Consider the following 17,265-nt stretch of genomic DNA (forward strand, 5'->3'; position numbering starts at 1 on the left):
ACAGCCTTTGTCCTCCTCCGGTCTCCTTGTTGTCCTCTACCTCTATGGTTTCTGCCTTGCTGGCTCTTTTGCTGACGGACTCCAGCTGGATGTCATGGCTGGGAGAGAGGCGGGATCCTGGGTGTGTAGGCTGGCCTTTAGAGTCCTTCTGTATGGGGAAAGCCCACACAACACTCCCACACACCTTCCCCACACACCCAGGAGGGATTCCAGTCTCCACAAAGGGCACTTCCTTGTTTTATGTGTTCGCTTGTTAAACGCATCATATTAACAGCTTCACCAGTATTTTCTTTTCTTTTTTGAGGAGGAATAAATACAGTCATTCTTAGCCTGAAGTTAGCATCAGCTGGCATGTATACCTGATAAGGCTGGTGATATTCCATATTTACTTCATTGTCTACAAATCCCATAATTTTCATCTTCTCATCCCTGTCTGTGGGACTCAGCTCCAAGCATATACGTTTCTCTCAGGACCATTGAGGAAACTGAAATTCTGTAAATTTCAGAAAGTCTTGGAATTTTTTATTTTAAGTAACATTTAGGTTCTTCTGCAAAACAAATTAATAATATTTAGGCTGACTGGCTGCTTTTGGACCAAGTATTTTTTAGCCAGGATTCAGTATTGTCTCACTAGATTATAGCCCTGGATGCATAGAGCTGTGTTAAAAAAAACATTCATACTCTCATATGGTAATATCAAGTGGTACTTTTATGGGGCCTACATTTCCTAATTATTAATTTACTATTTTCGTGAAAAGAACTATGTAATCTGTTATTTTATCTGGAAAATACATTTATTTTAGTGAGAAGCTAGTTTTGTCGAGTTTATAACCAGAACTACTTTATTTAAATCAATTGCAGTAAATATGATTTAACAGCTCTCTATAAACATACAAAAATACTCTTAGCCATCCCTTTTGTTAGGGCTAAGACTTGGACCTCATTATTACTGGAACCTGGCTCCAGCCGTGGTTCTTAATAAATACACAAATGCTTGTTTTTTAAAAAGACTCACTAATTTCTAAGAACAGCTGGAAACTGAAGTTTGTAACACATCAAACTGAACAGACAAAAAGCAGAAATGCATTTGTTGTGGACTATTTTCAGCGGTGGATTAATCCACATTTGTTTTAGTGAGTATTTACATGTGTTCAATAGTTTTTGGAGCACAATGGACGTCTGTAACAGAGAGGAAGAAGGCTACACACTACACTTGTGAGTAAGAAACATTCAGGGTTGGTTTGGGTCTTCCAATGGGATTTGTTAATAACACAAAATTAAAAACAAAATATCACCAGACTTATATTTTCAAATTAAATAAAAAAATGTTCAATGCAATTCAAAGTAATATTATGTTCGATGTTTTGTTCATTTAACTCCTCCAAAGAGAAAATACATGTAGACACTTTTCTGTTTTGTTCATGTTTCTAACTTTCAGCTAACAAAATGTGAATCTCTTTTGTGAACAAAAGACGTTTTAGTTCTGTGTAATGTGGATTGCTGTGGATATGGGCTCAGTAACATGGCAGTGAATTCACAACTGGTCGGTTGTGAAAGACTGCAGAGCTTTTTGTGTGAGTCGAGGGTAATCGTTGGTCAGTACTCCTCTATTACAGACATTACAGACATTATTACAGACAAGATTTGATAAAAACTCTGTCTTGACACCACAACTTCAGGCCTTGACTATCGGCTCCAGCTCCGTGACTCCTCTGTGTTCCCCTTTTCCAGCCACTGACTGACTTCCTGCTGCAGTAGAAATCTACAGGAGTGGACATTATTGCTGACGTGTCGTCATTCCTGTCTTGTCCTGTCAAAGAGACAAAGACGCCCTGAGATGGACGATACGATGCTGCGTTTGTGGGACGACCCACTGACGGCATCTTTCTGCATTCAGAGGTGTAGAATGCCATTGGGGAGCTCCTGACACAAACAGTCAATCTTACACATCCACAAACATTACTTGGCATGAAATTTGGGATTAACTGTGACAGAGTGAACCCTGAAAAAAAAATCTTCCCTTCCAAGTCAGCTAATCTCAAAAGGAATGCAGAAGTATATCTTGCCATAGCGTGGTTTGTGATTTACGTTTTTGAAATATTTGAGGAGCAGCGAACAAACCAACAATGGAAGATGAGCTGATCTACTCTGTGAATAGCAGTCCTGGGGGATGAGGAGAAAAGAAACAGCAGGGGGCTAACACAGTACACTGGTGACTGTAAGGACACAGGCACACACACACACACACACACACACACACACACACACACACACACACACACACACACACACACACACACACACACACACACACACACACACACACACACACACACACACACACACACACACACACACACACACACACACAAACTGCAATGGGATGGGCCTGAACAGAGGTGTTAGGTCTGAGTTGGTTGTAATCAACTTCCATACATTGGATAGATTTAATACCTTCTGCACAATCACCCTGATGAACAATTAACACTACAATTAATACTACAATAGTGCCTCCATTTTGCACTATTACCTCCATTCTGCTCTTTTAATTCCATTTCATTGTTGTGTTTTTATGTTCATATACGTACTTTTTGTATATATATATATAGTTATATTTATACTTGTACATATAAGTTAAATGTTTATGCCTCCCTTATCCTACTTTGCTGTCCTTGTTTTCTGTATTTATTTGTCTATTTCTATGAAGGTACGCTGAGAGCGACAGAAAAATCAGAAAATAATGCAAATAAAGCTGATTCTGATTCTGATTCTGACAATCTGTAATTAAAATCAGGCTCCATCACCAGAGTCAAATATTATAAACTACAATCAGCTGCATGGAATAGTGCAGGGTCAAAATCAGCCGCAGAACTTTAAATACAAGCCATAGTTGTTGAGTCATACATAGGTATATCATGTTTCATTCACCAAACTTTTGGGGTCTATCCTGCGTTCATTGACAAAGTGTCTGATGTTTTTAATTTTTTGTCCTAACACGGGGTGTGCAATTTAATGGAATTGCATCAAAGCTCACTCTCATCTGTGTGGTCAGGACCCCTTGGTGTCACTTGAGTTAGGGCAGAAAAACTATAGCTTTAGTAAAAGCTCATGGTTTGGGTTATCTTCAGTTCCATAGCCAATGTTACCTATGTGGTGAAAGTACTTCATGTAACATACTTGCATAACTTCAAATAGATCAATGATGACTTTTGGTTTAATAGGGTACATGGACCCTGAGCCATTAAGATTCACCTTCTGTGGACCATGAATTTCGGAACCAAATCTCATGGAAGTGCATCTGATACCTGACTTACAGATTGGCTTAGAAAAGTAGAAACGAGATCCTGGGGTCACCCAAACATTAATCTTCATCTGCTGGAAACCATGAATATCCTATTAGTCCAGTAGATGTGTAGATATCTTGTTCTGGGGCCAAAGCGTAGGTCAGCAGCAGCAGGATGGACGGACAGATCGCCTCTCAGAGAGCGGCAGAGAGAGCAGCAGGGGGTAACAGGACATGTGGAGCTGCAAGCTGGGAGGAGGCATGGTGGAGTAGTACTGGCTGTCACCTGGGAGACGGATGGATCTCTCAGTTATACCAGCATTGCCATAAACGTGTACTGGGGTGTCAGCGGGGGTGCGGTGTGGTACTGAAATTGCACTTCAATCAATTTAGTGTGCATTGTGTATATGTACATGCAATTTTGATGATGAGGTATGTGCATGCGTATTATATTTCCATATGATTATGTTAGTATTTATATACGTAAAGCTTTATATGATGTTGGAACAACAGGTATGTGCATATTGCATTCATGTATAGGTTATGTAATATATTTTCAACATGCTCCGAAATCAGAACAGTGTGTATTTTTTTCTTTTCCATACCTAAATTTGATTACATTTTTTTTTTCTGTGTGTATATATTGTTTAAATCTCCTAGCCTGTTTGAGTCAACCTACCAATACATCACAAGAGGTGTAATGAGGGGGTGTACGGTTCCCCAGAAGCACTGCATCAGTTCCTGTCTGTGGTTGAACATTAACAGGCTCTCCATCACGAGCTGCCACTGTGAATAGGGAGTGAATGTAGCTCCTGCTCTCCGCTGCATCCTGAGGCCCCGCTGGGGCAGACAGGAGACTGCCAGTGTCTCATCATCACAGGGCCGTTCAACGGGATCCTCTGTCTTTGTTTGTCTGGACGAGGACAAGACAGGGATGACAACACGTCAGCTATAACGGCCTCGTCTGTAGTTTTTTGCTGCAGCAGGAACCCAGTCAGCGGGCGGAGGAGAGGAAGTCAGAGGAAGCAGGGAGGTGGACGAGAAGCGTTATGCTGAGCTTTCAAGCACTTTTCATGAAGCAGTTAGCTGTCCACGCGGTTTCCTATGTTGGAGGTAGAATTGAGGAGTTTTTTTAGTTCATTTATTTTTCTCCATATTGTTATTCTACTACTGCTGCTTCTGCCTACTCCCTGACACTCTCCCCCTATTTCAAAGTATTTTCCTGTTTTTTTATATTATTTCTTTGTATAGTTTTTTTCCCCATTATATAATTAAAAGGAATGAATGGCACTGTGTGTTGCATTACATTTTTAAAGCCCTTCCAAGACAAATTTGGAATTTATGGCTATATAGATCAAATCCAAAAATAAATAAAAAGGAGTGCATTGTTGCATTGTAAACAAAAAACTAAACTGTTTAGAAAAAAAGTCACACACAAACAAAACAGCCCTGCCATATTAAAATATTTTCCCTTTCTATTATAAAATCTTGACCTAACTTGACACTATCAGAATTAACTTATAAAGACTTCACATTAAACTCTCTATTTTATGTCTTATTTTCATACAATTTAAAAATAATGTCGTAAAGGTAGTTAACTCAAAATTCAGAGCACATCAATTGCCACAACACAGCCCTTAGCATGGCGTCGGCTGAGCTGGTGGTTAGCGGCTTTAATAATGCTAGGCCCACTTGGTATGGTATCAAATTGAGCAAAATTTGTCTTTGAAAAATCCTATAAATTCACATCATGTCATATGAACAATTCTCAGTTTTTACTATAGTTGCAGTATGCAGATACATCAAGTTTACAGATCGCATATGTATTATATAGTTTCATAGTTTCTTTCGACTGCATACAGTAATTATATCCATCACTATAGTAACTACCTGTTTCTCTTTAGTGGTGAGGCTGTTGGTGTCAGTAACAATGTTTCCATTTGATTGTCGATTGAATTTTTGAAATCTACCATGAAAAGGCGTTTCCATTATCCAAACTCGACGAAGGCAAAAAACAACTCGAGCGAGCATGAAAACTTGTTTCTCGCAATTTAGGATCTTAACTTCAAAATGTGAATAAAAATGCGTGATTGGAAGCATCGCTGTTTAAAAACCATGTCGGATTTAAGCTCCAAAATCAACCTTCTGAAACAGCCCTTGGGTTTTTATTTTGTAGCTTTCTAGAAAATTTTAATCTTTGTTGGCCTGTAATGAGGCTTATAGTCTTGGTCTCGTCACAAACACAAAACACACAGACACACACACACACACACACACACACACACACACACACACACACACACACACACACACACACACACACACACACACACACACACACACACACACACACACACACACACACACACAGAGGTAATCCATCTCTAGGTGTCTTTGTTCTCTGGAAGAAACAAGACAGGAGCGACAACACATCAGCCATAATGGCCATGTCTGTAGTTTTCTACTCAACTGAGAGCTGCAGAGAGGAAACGGAGTACAGAGGTGGAAGTCACATGAAAAGTCATAGAAATTACTGACAACAAAAAGTGTGCTGATCTTGCACAAGGCTTACTTAAAGTGCGGAATTTATATCAATGTGACCCTATGTGCACCAGTTAGATTAGCTTAGCATAGAGACTTGAAGTAGGAGGGAACAGCTAGCCTGCTCTGTCCAAAGTAAAAAAGATTAAACATTCCAGCACCTCTAAAGTTTGCTAATCAATAAGGTGTATCCTGTTTTTTTTTACTCACCAGACAGTGTTGTAGTACTCAATACTGGTCTTGGTCCCTCAGTCTCGTCTCAGAGTGCACCACATTTTTACTCCTCTCAGACAAAGAGGGCTGAGGATTTAATTTCAAGTCTGGTCAAGACCACAACTGCTGGGATATCACTAAACAAATGTATTGGTAACATCATTACTGTGATTGGATGTAAAACTTCCTGCTTTAAATGCAACCAGTAACTTAACATTTAAAATCGTCGAGTGTTTGAGGGCTCTCTTGTAGACATGATGAACACTTTCCGTAAGTCTGCATTTCTGAAGACTCTCCCTGAGGGAATTACCCAAGATTCATAGGGTTGTGACGTTAAACAAGGTAACTCCTTGTTTAACGTCACAACCCCAGTGGAAGCATGCAAGCGGGAGATGTTAAAAAAAGGTAAACAAAGAGGACAGCACATGGTGTTCCGCCTGGCATATTAAATCTACTTTGAAACATTCATGATTAAAGATGGTACATAAACACACATGAAAGCAGAGGAATAGAAGCAAAGATTATATTACACAGATTTAATCACACATTTAATATTGTTATTGAAACTGTTTTGACAAAAAGAAGTTATTTGAAATTACCTCTCACCTCATGAGAAAAGATCCTGGAATACGTTCAGATCAGGGAGTAAAAGGTACAAAATAAATATCCACAATTCATGACGTTGTCATGGTAAGGTGATATGTTGCAGCAAAGTTCAGTTTACACCATTTCAAGCACTTGCAGTCTCTAACACTCAACCATTTAACAGGTGACCTCAGATAAATTCCTGAGGGTTCAGGATTCAAGGCCTTAGGGGGGGACACTCGTATTAGGCCATGTTGTCTTTTGTTTTTGGTATTTCAATATTGCCTGTTATATTTTGTGTCACTTACCTCTCCTCTTGTTTCATACTACTTAACACCCTGCCTATGTTTTTTTTTCCAGCCTTTGTGATGTCTGCCCCGCCCCTGATTGGATCCACCTGTGTCTATGCAGGTCCCCCTGTTTCTGTGCCAGTTCATCTTAGTCCTCTGTGTCAAGCGTTTAGTCGATTTCCATGTGTGTCATGTTCCTGATTTAGATGATATCTGCCTGAATTGTTAGCCTGATATTCTGAACGATCTCCTGTGTATCTAACCATTTGGGTCCTTTTTTCCCCTGTGGTTCCATCCGTTGTAACAATGTCAGCAAACTAAAGTTAAAAAATGTGGCTACCTAAACCACAAAGAGCTTCCAAAAGAAATCGCATAGCAGTATATATATTCTACAGTGCAACGCTGGCTAAGATGGCGGGGACAACATCTACATTTTTATATGCACTGAAAAACCTATGCATATGCATGTTCCTCATTTTATTGTGAGTGTGTCATGCAGTTCTGAACAAATTGAACAATGTGTTAAATAGTGTGCATTAGAGCGGCTGGTAGGTGTAGTCCTTTAACTCCGACAGACCCAGGTTAGCTGTTTCCCCCAATTCTCCTTCCAATCTTTATGCTTAGCCAGGCTAAACACTTCCTGACATGTCCTAACATACTCAGACGTCAGAACAAAAAACAAGTCCTGTTTTATAGCATGTGTACGACTGAATAAAGATCAGAGCACAGCGGAGGCTCTTTCTACCTAGGGTAAAATAAAGGTTACCAAAGGCCCTGACATATTGATTGCTGATAAGTTATGACCGGAGTGTATTGATCCAGCAGGACATATGCCCACAGCAGTGAGACGAAGAGAAACATCTCAGCCCTGACTATGAATATTTCAGGAAAGACAGAAAAATCATAAAGATCTGAATTCTTTCCCAAAGAGTTGCTTATTTGAAAGAAAAAATATCATGATTGTTTAACATAAAAAGCAAACATTCTTTAGTTGACACAGGTTTTGAAGCAAAAAGAACCCATCGTTTCTGAAATGCATGAACTGTGGTTTGTTGCGATAAGTTATGGGATACAAGTATTGATCCGGCCGTTTCCTGAAACACAGGACATTAAGAAAACATCACGTTATCCATCTGCATTTGACGATGGACGAGTTCCAACAAGCAAAGAAGAATTATATTTAAAGATCTCATGCTAATATTGGGAATGGAGGCGATCCGTCCTGTTTTACATGGATATTCTGGGATGTCTCGCAGTGAAGAGAGCAGAGAGTTGCTGCCAGGCTAACATGCAGAGGTCATTAGATTGGCTCTCATTGAGGATTCTCAAATAATAAAAGACGAAATATCGTACAATTCACACCAAACATCCACTCTGAAGTCAAAATTTACCCCAAGAATTATTTTTTTTTACTTACATTTACATTAGCACCCTCCAAATGATTATGAGGAGAAAATGTATTGTCAGTCTGTCTGGATGTGTCAAGGAGACAGATAAGTGAATTTCAATCCTATGGAATCACAGCCACTTATCACTACAGCTACACCAATAAAGATGTTACAGCACTGCTGGTAGATGAGCAGAGCGGCTTAGGAAACAGTCAGAGATTCACTCCCAACCCGTCCAATACCGACACTTGTTAAGTGCCCCAGGGCGTCTGATTCCAATGCACCGCGGCACCCTTTAGTGTCCGTTTGAGATGCACCGTGCTCACAGCTAACTGAAATGTTAACCCATCTGCATCTTTATTAGACTGTCAGAGCAACCGACGCACTGTAAAGAGTGAGAAATTCCATGTAGGGATGAGGTCGGGGGGGATGGGCGGGTCAAACAAACACAAGACCTCCACTCAGGAGACCATTGTTTGTGTCCCGTGTAAAACTCAGTCAACATTGACTTGTTTTACCATAGTTTTGAGATGTTACTTACTTGACTAACGCCACATACCTAAGTCACGTAACAAATGTACTTATCTGAACCCTAACCTCAAACTACTTCTAAGTAAACCTAAAAACTAGTTAGATTAATGAATCTAAACTAAGGGTTTATTTTGACTAAACCAGAGTAGGTGATGGTTTTAGCAGTCGAAAGATTAACAATTACCAGAGCCATGAAGAACACGCCACCACACATCCAGCCGGGAAAAGTGCACTGCTAATGTCACTCTGCTGGCTAGCTAATTAGCTTCTCAGCACATGGAACAGCTTTAAATGGATTTCTAATTGAGAGCATTGGTTGTTTTAGATGATGTGTGGTGTGGTGCTTGTTACCCAATACCAAACAAAACAGTCTGTTCTCAGCTTGTTAGTTAGTGATGTGTCTCTCAATTCTCTCACCAAATAGCTGCCACTCAAAAATGTATACCAAAGTGCCCACTCAGAGGCTAAAGGAGTATTTCTGATTTATCCCAGAATCCTTTTTTTCTTAATTTTTATAAGAAAAAACCCCAATACATTTGAAAAAAAATCTCTTATGTGCCTTTTGAAAGAGAAAAAGGACTAATTGACTAATTGGGATAATAGTTCGACTTTGCCTGGTCGGGTGCTCGCGTCGTGCCCATGCACCTTTTGACTCTTAATACTACCATTAAAGGTAAATCGCCAATCCAGAGTAGTTGCATATGAATGGCCTATGTGCAGGATTTCTTAACAGACTGTTGCAGCGTGTATATACATACTGTGTACTGTATATGTACAAGTAAATACACCCAAACACACAAAAATGTGGCTATACTAACATCCTATATCTATATTTTGCATTTATAAAGATATTTGACTTGCAGTTTAAACTTAACTCTGAGAAGAAAACTTGTCAGTGTGACCCCGGGCGGTGGAGCTAAGGCTACCAAGAGATTTAGAGTTTAAGTGTCTCCCTCAATAAAATTACAGTGTAAATACTTCTTTGGATGCAGATTAGAGAATATTATTTGCGAGGAAAGGGGATGGAGATTGAATAACTACAAAACTAATAAGGGAAATGGTTCACTGAGTTTCTGTACATTCCTTTATCCTGAAGAGAGGGAGAGATTTTGCTATTTTCGGTGCGCATCAACCTCAGATCGCATCATCTGCACCATTCAATATAGCAGTAAATACATCAGCAGCGGCTCCGAGGCCTCTCTACAGCAGATACACAACGCACACAAAGACTATCAGCCGAGACAGAGGGATTCTTGATGATTTTCTAATAGGGTTTATTCCTCTTTCCTGTCATTAGTCAAACGATGACAAATTCATTTGATCTCCACTGTGTGATGTTATATGAACTTCACTGGGGAAACTCTCTCCTCTCCTGCCCAGATGAGCCTGAAACCTGAACCCTCACATTCCCCTTTTTGCTTAATTGAAGCATTGAGAGGCAAATTAAACAATAGCCCGGTGTAATTAAATCCCAGCAATACCCTGTTGTGGTAGTTTAAGCCTGTAATGATGTTTTTGCCGCTCTCCACTCTCCTGTTCCCCTCCAATTAAAACCTGCTAAAGAGCGTGAAGACAGCTGGATCGGGTTCTGCTTAATGCCGGTGTTGTGGTTTTCCTGCCATCCTCCAGTGGCACGGAAATCCAATAAATGGTATAATCGTGGTTTCTTAATGACAAGACGCAGGTGCAGGGTGATTTGTTTTTTCTTGATTTGGCGTGCAGGATAAGATTTACATGGAACAAAAATAAAGTTGCAGTCGCTTAATTGCCACGGAAACGGCCAATGATGTGATACTATGTGTGGGGGTTTTAAGATGCAGCAGCTAATTCAAGAACAATAGCAGCGTTTTTGGTTTTTGAAACGTGGTGGCTATGGGCTTCCACTTTAGTGTGAATTGGACCTTTAGCAGCATAATTCTACAATGAATGCCAAAGAGTAGATTTTTTGCCAGTATTCCTCAGCATCGTAAATTAAAGTAAGTACTGAAAGATTTTTGAACCACATGCAAGATTTCTGTAGGGCCAAGTCTATGCTTCATTTCTGTGCACATCCACAAATTTTGAACTTTGAGGAGTTTTGAGAATGTCGGTTTGCCCTGAGGAGAAAACCACAAGGAGTACAATAGGTCCAAATATATACTGAAGGAGCAGGGCTGCAAGATCAAAAGTCAAACTCATGTAGGAGCTTTATTTAGGCTGTTTTCACACACTGTTCATAGCTATACCGACGGAAATGAATGCACCATAATTCATACACAACACATGTTATCAAATTGTATGTAATCCATGTAATTGTGAGCCAACACTTCTGATGTAACATAAAGAGCGACAGACTTTCACCCAGGAGACCGCTGCCCTTGTCCCGTCCGAAAACTTAGAAGCTCAAGGTCACACACACACACAAAGAAGAAATGTAGGATATCAGTAGAAGCATTCCTTTCTCATCTTCCAATAGAGGCTGAAAAACTCTAGACATACCTTAGTTATGTCCAAAATTCAGCATTGACTTATTTTAATTTACATATCTTAAGTAAGACAACAGTTTTACAGGAACGTAACTATGTACGAGACAGGGGTTGGCAGATGATGACGATGCTTCTTTCTTTGCGTCTTGTTTTTTCTATGTCAATACTTAAATAGTTATGTAAACTCTTTCACCTCTTTCCCAGAGACAATGTCTCGCCAAATAAGCACAAATCCAGTGTTTTTCTTAATCTATCCCTCTCCTTGGATTGCTACAAGATAGCCAGAGCCGCCTGGAGTCACAACAATCCTGTAAATTCACATTGAAAGTTTTTGGGACCGGTGTGACTCGAGACAGATGGAACATAAACTTCTTGTGTGTGTGAGGGGTGGGTGGGGGTGAGGTCCTGTGCAAACTTGACATGCAAGGACCTCACTGTCATGCATGTGCATGAGTCACATGTACATAGTACTCTTTAAGTTCTACTTGGGCCCGTTGCCACCAGGGGTCTTAAGCCCCCTCAGTTGCATTTTTGGCCCCTTCGGTTTAAGCTTTGAATAGAAAAATAGCAAATACAACCACATTATTAGCTGAGACACATGTGATTATTGCTGAGCTGTTTTAGCAATTCACAAACAAAAGGGAAACTAAAATAGAGAGAACGCTGCAAGCAGCACACAGCACACAGTTATTTCTGAACGCCTCCCCCCCTGCTGATTTTGAGCAAAGAACTCATAAGTTCATAAGTTTAAAAAATATTTGGCACCCTGCTAGTACCTTGACTGTGCATAATTGAATGAAACGCACAGGGATTTCATTCAAGAAGCATGTTGGGGCAATGAAAAATTCAGGAGAAATGATGGTAAAATCAAAATAAATAACTACAGGTGTGCATGGCCGGGCGTGAGACCCTGTGCGGGTCGGGCACATCAGGGCACCTGAATCCAGTCTGACATAGTAAGCATCATTGGGCACTCTGGAATGTAGGCCTACGATATAATTTAAAATGAAGTCCAGTGGATGTGTTTTTTATATTTGTATTAATTTTCTCTTCTTCTTTGACTGGGCTGCTTGTTTAACCAGTGTCTGTACAACTGAGTGGCATTCAATTATAAGCGCTATTATCAGCCTGGAGGTTAGGGCCGCGTCTAATTCACTCCTACTCTGTTGTCACAACATTAAAACCCCCCAACCCACCCGCTCCTCCGTTATCTAAACTACACACAATGGCATCTGATAATAATGCCTGATTATGATGTGTGTACACCTCCTCCCCACAGCTCATCCCCAGCTAAATGAAAGCAGAGAGTGGATGAGCGTCTCCTATGCTGCTTTAACAGCATTAACGCGTTGGGGCAGCTACAGTTTCCTATCAATTTTATCCAGGAGGAAACACAAGACTCACCAGCATCATTAGTGAGCAGACATAATGTAATCACTCATGAATGGCGTGTGTGTGTGTGTGTGTGTGTGTGTGTGTGTGTGTGTGTGTGTGTGTGTGTGTGTGTGTGTGTGTGTGTGTGTGTGTGTGTGTGTGTGTGTGTGTGTGTGTGTGTGTGTGTGTGTGTGTGTGCATGTGTGTGAGGCAGGGGGTTGGTATAGTACGTTATTAAAAGTGAACTCTTTTGACTTTTTTTGTGTGTGATCGTGTATATCTCTGTGTGTCTGCGTGTGATTTAACATCAGCTCAAGGTAATTAAAGATGAACTTGTTTTAAGATTTGGCTGTCAAGAGGATTGGAGGTCAGAGGTTACACATTCATCACAGTTAGATGTCAGACACACGGCGTGGGCGGGCTGCAGTGGGTGCATTTGTATATGTCTTTGCATATGTGTGAGTGTGTGTGTGAGATCACTGCAGGATGATGATATGAGTTATCTTCGTCAAACTTTCACATAAGAAGAGTGTAGGAGGGGAGGAGGGAAGCGGAGAGGAGGGGAGGGAAGGAGGTGAAGGGAGAAGTGATGAGGAGGAAAAGAAACAAAAGAAGGAAATAAAGAGAAGAAGAAAAAATAGAGAGGAGAACAGAGAGAAGAAAGGGAGAGATATGAAGGAAGGGGAGAGGAGAAATTAAATAATGAAAAAAAGTAGGAGAAGTGGAAAAAAGGGGAAGGAAATGGAAAAGGGAGGGAAAGAGATAAAAGGTGGCAAGGAGAAGGTAACGAGAAGACAGGAGGAAAGGAAAGACCAAAAAAGCAGGGAGGAGATGATAAATAGAGAGAAGTTGAGAGGATAAGTGATAATGGAGAGGAGGAGAGGAGAGAAAGGGAGAAGAGATGAAAAGAGAAGAGAAAATAAAAAGGGGCAAATGCACATGTAGAAGAGGAGGACAGGTGAAGAGCAAAAGAGAAGGGGAGATGACAAAAGATGGAAAGGAGGAATCAGGAGAGGAGAGGCCAGATGAAAGAAAAGGATGAAAGGTAGGGATGGAGATATGGAGAGGAGAGATGGAAAAAGAAGAGGAAGGGCAGGCAAGGAGAGGAAAAATTAAGAAGAGTTAAAAGGAGTAAAAAATAAATAGTAGGAAAGAAGGAGGGGACAGAAGGAGAAGGGAGAGGAGAAAAAAGAAGAGAAGAAAAGCGGCAAGGATACAGAGGTGGTTACACAAGGAAAGTAGAGGAGGTAAAAGGTTGGGGAGGTGATGAGAAAGGAAGAGAAGTGGCGAGAGGGCCAAAAGAAGGAAAGAGGAAAAAGATGACAAGAGAGGAGAAAAATAGGGGTGGAGAGGAAAGGGAAAGAGAGGTGAAGCAGCACGAGTGGAGAGCCTCTTTATATGTGACGCACTCGGTCATAATACATAAAACCAATGCACCATTATACTCCACAATACTCCACATTCTGTGTGTGCGTGTGCTGAAGAGGGCTGTTTGTAGTTTGCATGTTCGCTCAGCAATTTTGTACTTTGGCTTTTTTGTCCCCATGGTCGTGCGTCACTGATAACCTCTATTACAGTAGCTCATCGTTGTTTATCTGCAATAAATAGGATATGGAGTCAGAGCTCTCGCTGCTTTGTTCACAATGTGAAGCTGATGGGGTTAATAGAATTGTTAATCCATACAACAGCCTCAGTGATCAGAAATTAAGGTTTGATGGTGTGATACAGTCTAATGCTGGACACACTCACTGTCCAGCTGATTCCTCCCTCACTGTACACAGTCATACCCAGATCAGTAGTACACATTGTGGAACAAACACCATGATATTTAAGTGAACACTTAAATATCACACATGAGGCAAACATCTGATACGTAGTAAGCTGTTAAAAGGTGGATAACTCATTTGGAACCTCAAAACTGCGAAATGACTCGTTTCACTGGCGACATTTGATCGATTCAGTCAGAAAACCTTTGGAAAGACTAGAGAAGCTGCAGGATTTAATTGTTTTCTCCCCATTCAAGGTAGCATAAGGCTAACCGGAAGTTAGCCGGCTCAGAGGGCAGCAGTCGAACGGCCCACAAGTGTCATATGTGCTGTAAATATGTAATCAAATAATTGTAAACCACACCATCTATTGTATTTCATCCCTTTCACAAAGTGAATGTTAATTTATGTGCATCTATAATGCATTTGTTATTACCTTAATGTATTCACATATGTCACTTGATTTTTTTGTGTAATGTCTCAACCGTAATGAATAAAATGGGTGGGGGAAGGTAAACCAATTAAAAAAATGTGTTCCAAAAAACACCTGTAATTTGATTATTGATATTATAAATATGATTATTTATAATAAATATATATTGCGATAATAATCAACATCAATCAGTATAAAAAAAACATTTTTTTTATACTGATCGATGTTTCATAACATTTTTGGCCATAACCTCCAGCCCTACATATTGAGAGGTGTGTATGTTATGTTAGGCCATTTTTAATTCCTGCGTGGATTCAGACTTTAATTGGAAAATTCTTATACATTCATGGGAGTAAATCTGTTTTTCCTATAAAATCGTACGTATTGCCATAAAGACAACTATGGAATGTGTTATTTAATTGCACTTCCACTGCTTTTACTTTTTCTTGCTCACCCTTCCCTAAGAAGGTGCACATTTTCTTCACTTTTACCTTTGGTGCTTTGGCTAGATGTGAAATTAAGTTACGTTTATTTTTGACGTATAAATCCTTAAACATAAGTGCAACAAAAAGCTGACTATAAGGCAATTCAAAGTTCTGTACATAAGACATGAAAAAGGCATTAAGAAAAGATGAAAAAGGTAATAGAAAAAGACTGAAACAAAGACTGTGGATAGACAAAGGGTGTGTTTCCTTTAGCTCGTGACAGCACAGAAAGAGACAGTGAAGAAAGCAGGAGCATTTTATTGTCCAGACAGAATCAATAGAGGTAAAATGATGGGTTACAAGGCACACCAGTGGCCCAGAATGTCGCCCATGTGTCATGGCTTTAGTGATGGAGGAGGATCAATGCAGCTAAAGAGGAACTAGATGTGCTTGTCCAGCCTCTAACATACGGTCTGGTGCAGGTCTGCTTGTCATGAAGCAGCTTTAGAGTCTGTCCGGTACAACTGCAGGCTGGTGGTGCTTTCAGACAGCGAGCCGCGACGCCTTTGCTGCGACTCCCTGCTATACCTCTTACCCTGCAGCCGGTAAACCACACAACGTTGTTAACTGTAACTGCATCACTCGACTTAACAGAGCTGCTTTGTAGCTTAGAATTGAGTAAGTGATTAGCAGTGTGACAGAAGTTTTGATACCTCTTACCATGTGGTTTATTGTCTAAGATGGGATATTCAGACTTTGAAGCTGATGTTGCTATCATACTCTCTTCATTGATCCCTCTGTTTTCTGCTTGTGAAGAGGTGAGTCATTCAGGAAACTCAGACCCTGCATGAAAATATGTTTTGGGTGATTGTATATTAGATCTCACTTATCGGCATCGAAGGTTATTTTTAGTATGCTCACTTCACAAAACTAAAAGGTAAGTCCGGTAATGTTGACTAGGAGAGAGAAAAATCCCTTGGTTGGATCAGACGCTGCTGAACAGGGTTAGCTGAATGTCAGACACACACTCATAGCTGGAGCTAAAGAACACACAGAGGGGATTTCCTTTCCCACCCACCACTCTTTCTGTGTGTGTGTGTTGCACGGTAAGCATCCACATGTTGCAGTTTGTCTTGAAAATTGACATTTAGTTTGTTGTTGGCCAACACGAGGCCAATGTGAGCGAATTCTATTTAAACTGTAGGTGGATCTGCAGGTTTTCAAACTATACTTAGCTGTCAGAATTCCTGCTACCTGTAACACATGAAACAGCACATGACGTGCACACAACATTTTAATCTGATTTAGTTTCTGTCAATAACTTTAAAACGTGAATCTCAAACTGTTAGTTGTTCATTTCAAACGCCAGATTTTTCCAAACAATGTTTTGGTAACACTCCCAAACAGTTAATGTCTTGGTCTGTGGTAATTATGTGGTCATCAGATCACTTGTACATTAGATGCTTGAGGTTTCCTGAGGTCACCTGGCACAGGAATGTGTTTTATAGCATGTAGGAGTTTTTTATGGTGTGTAGGTACTGCTTCTTAAGGCTGCATGTAGCTCTTGAAGGATGCTCTTTTATATGAAGGCATATTTACACACTCAAATAACCCCCACTACCATCTGCTTTCATGACAGAATCATGAATGTCGGATAAGACCTTTACATTTATATTTCAACACATTCATCCTCATAGAGTCGAGTCAGAGAGTTTGGAGATATGGTTCTAATATATTCTCTGGCACAGCAACACTCCCCTCCCACCCTCTGTCACCTTCTCATGTCCATCTTTTTCACTTCGTACACGCGGATGATTCATACCTCAAATTAGCATACAATCAGCCTTCATAGCATTATCTTTATTTATTTCTACAATGAACCCCGCGAATCTGATTAGTCATTTTATCGACTGGGACTAATCGATTTAATGTCAAGCCGAAAGGAGAAAGCGGAATAAAAAGCTGCCGTGT

This window comes from Anoplopoma fimbria, chromosome 7 (assembly GCF_027596085.1).
Source record: "Anoplopoma fimbria isolate UVic2021 breed Golden Eagle Sablefish chromosome 7, Afim_UVic_2022, whole genome shotgun sequence".
Taxonomy (NCBI): domain Eukaryota; kingdom Metazoa; phylum Chordata; class Actinopteri; order Perciformes; family Anoplopomatidae; genus Anoplopoma; species Anoplopoma fimbria.